The sequence below is a fragment of the Staurois parvus genome, unplaced genomic scaffold (genome assembly GCF_062004578.1).
Source record: "Staurois parvus isolate SC_StPar_1 unplaced genomic scaffold, SC_StPar_1.0 ptg000090l, whole genome shotgun sequence".
Classification (NCBI taxonomy): Eukaryota; Metazoa; Chordata; class Amphibia; order Anura; family Ranidae; genus Staurois; species Staurois parvus.
This window is the reverse complement of record NW_028317886.1, coordinates 1,547,610-1,550,630: the sequence shown is the minus strand read 5'-3', so window position 1 is coordinate 1,550,630 and position 3,021 is coordinate 1,547,610. Positions and strand designations below refer to the sequence as shown.

At 39.6% G+C, this 3,021-nt stretch overlaps 1 pseudogene; it reads right to left on the bottom strand.

The window, feature by feature from the left end:
• Positions 1 to 425: 425 nt before the first annotated feature.
• On the bottom strand, positions 426 to 1,295 carry LOC149468216 (RNA-binding protein with multiple splicing 2 pseudogene; annotated as a pseudogene).
• Between the last annotated feature and the right edge of the window lie 1,726 nt (positions 1,296 to 3,021).

Below are 3,021 nucleotides of genomic sequence, written 5' to 3'. Positions count from 1 at the left end.
GCATTATATGGCAAGTACAGACTCCTATGAAAAACAAAAAAAACACAGAAACAGAATATTGGAGTAGAGTTCGGTTTTTACTGCTGAACTGCATTTCTTTGAATTTGAGGTGGTAGACCAAGCAGTACATTAAGCCAAGTTTTCATCACTGCATGACTAGATTCAGGGTCACAAAGTGGACCAGCTGCAATTGGTAAACAAGCAATAGATTTTAACAAGCACACATACTTAAATAGCTAATTCATGGCAGAAAGTCAACATGCGATGAAGGAAGATCCATAGCATTACAGAATGTAGAACATGGTCAAGCAAAGCACCATGTCTTCTACCATGGTTTCAAGAGTCAATTCTTGTTGCTCCATTTGGGCAAAAATTTACCCACAGAGGCGCATTTTCCACAGAAAGATTGCTAAATAATTCATCTGAAGAAGCTGAAAAGGATTGACATGACACTTCCACATTTGGAAGGCTTGGCCAAACATTCAGAGGCATCAGGAGAAGTACAATGTTTTACGAACACTTTTTCATTTCTGGCACATTACTTCACGGAGAGGAAAAAAATCTAAAGAGCTTTTAGCAGAACTGGCAGGACTTCCATCCTTGTTGAGTGGCTTCAGATGGAGGATACCAATGCATCTGTGCATGGAGGGCTGCGGCTTCAGCAGCTGCTGCTGGGTATGTAAAAGCAGCATGTGGGATTGCTGGTGCCAGCTCTGTAGTGTACAGTGGATAGGGAGACCAGGCTTCTGGTGAAGCTGGGATAAGTGCAGCACCTGTTAGGTCATATGGATCTCGTACAATGAAATGTGCTCCAAGTGCAGGGTGCAGGTTTGTGGGATTAGGTGTAGCCATTAATTAAGTTCTTGGCCATTTTTGTGTTGGCCTTGGCAAACTCTAGCATTAAGGCCTGTGGGTTCTCTGGATGAAATCTGATGCCATTTAAGGCATTTGTTTCAGCTTCAGCCCCAGCTCTATTGTCAAAGGTAACAAAGCCTACAGGCTGTTTTGAGGTTAACTTGATCAATGATCCTTCATAACCCTTGAATGGTCGAAATAGTAAATAAAGTTCTCTGGGTTTGATGTCTATTGGTAGACCACTGACAAAGAAGGTACGTACCTCTTCTTCCAGGTATTATTGTTATGCTCGCTGTCCGTCTTCAGGGTTGTCATGGTGTATAAAGCGACAGCGGAGTCCTCGGCATAGTCCACGGTGGCGGGTGTTGGGCTCCTCTGCCGGTACAGAAAGTGTCTCCTCGTCCCCAGTGCTGCAAGTCTGGTGCGGGATGGAGAGGTGAGCAGTGCGGTCGGTGCGATGAGTGGGATCTGTGAGTGCCGAGGGGGGAGAGTGCCGATTTTGTTTTTATTCTATTTTTTTTTTTATAAAGTATGGTATCCTACTGTATATTGTATTTATTTAAAGAGACACTGTCACCTTGCCCATACAGGACCCCTAATCCACCTCAGTTATACTTACCTATTATTATTATTATTATTATACTACAGGATTTTCTATAGCTGCAATATAGATTTTGCCAAACATTTGATTATTTGTGTAGCAGCAATAACCAAGCATTCCATGCAGCATGGACAATACAGCAAAAAATTATCATAAGGTATATAATTTAAAATAAAAAATCTAAAGCTATCAACATCATACAGTATAAATTGCCAAACAGGGGCAAAAGGAGTCACAGACCATAGCTTATTGTGATCTCCTATTCAGTAATACACATATTGTGTACAAACCACAAACCCACATTGCAGAGCTGAGGCAGTTGTTACGTCAAACAAGAAAAAACCACAATGCCATGTCTCAGAAACAACAGCAAATATTTTCACACAGTAGTTGGAGAGCATGCAAGCAGTTTGAGTCAAGCTTTTCCACAAAAAAAAACAAACAAAACAATTAGAGTATAATATTGCAAACATGGCAGCCCCTAAATATTGTAGAGACTCAGCACCCATTAAGCAAGCATTTGTAATTGCTCATTATGTCAGAGGAAGAGATGATGAAGATTTTGTTTAGCTAAAAAATATTCAGTTTATTTTGGTGCAGTTGAGTCAGAAACACACACAATACACCATGTAAGTATTTTTACTAGGCCCCAATGTAAGATGGAGAGACTAAGTTTCCATGCAAAAAAATGTACCGCTTTCAGCACAGAAATATTGAGATAATCATACTGCTAGGGAGGTTAAAGCAGGTTTTATCGCAGTTACACATATACTGTATAGTTGGGTTTACACACTTTTACATGCTTTTTAGTTTCAAATCAGTTCCGTATTACTCCCTGAATGGTGGTCATTTACAAGTGCTCTTTTTTATGATGACATGTGAGTGCATTACTACTGTGTTTTTATCAGAGGATGTGCCTCTGCTCCAGGTGGGAGTAAGCTTTGGCAGAGTGCAAAATACGTAGATTTTCCCTCTGTCCCCACAGCGTCTGTTTGCTGCATTATGGTGCTTTATCACCTTCAATAAAAACAGATGATTTTTTTTTTTGGCGTGTAGCCATCTGGATAACTTTGATTTTTCATTGTACTGTTTTTATGTTTTAATAATGTATGTTTATTGTGGCACATCCATGTGTTTTTTCCTTTTTCTTTTGTACCTTAGTTAAAAGCTGCAATTTCTGAGAGTTTGATGAGGCATTTATCTTTCAAAAAAAAAATGTCTTTTGTTGGTACCGAGGATATAAATAGTATCAGGTTTGCACCACAGCTAGAAATCCACAGGTTGCAAATTCTTAGATTTTGAGTGGGCAATAACCAATCAAAAAAAATATTGTATTTTTCGGACACTGACGATGGAAATAACAATCAGGTCTCCACCACAGCAGATTAAGCAGACTTTTCACATCTGGAAATAAGAAATGCACAAAACCATACAGTTTACCAACACAACGAACAAATCGGTGTGGACCGTTTGCCATTTTTGGAGGTATAGCGCAGGCAGGCATTTTACAACAGGAAATTGTATAGCAGTATCTTTGTTCTGGACACTAAAAAGTAAGCAGTTTG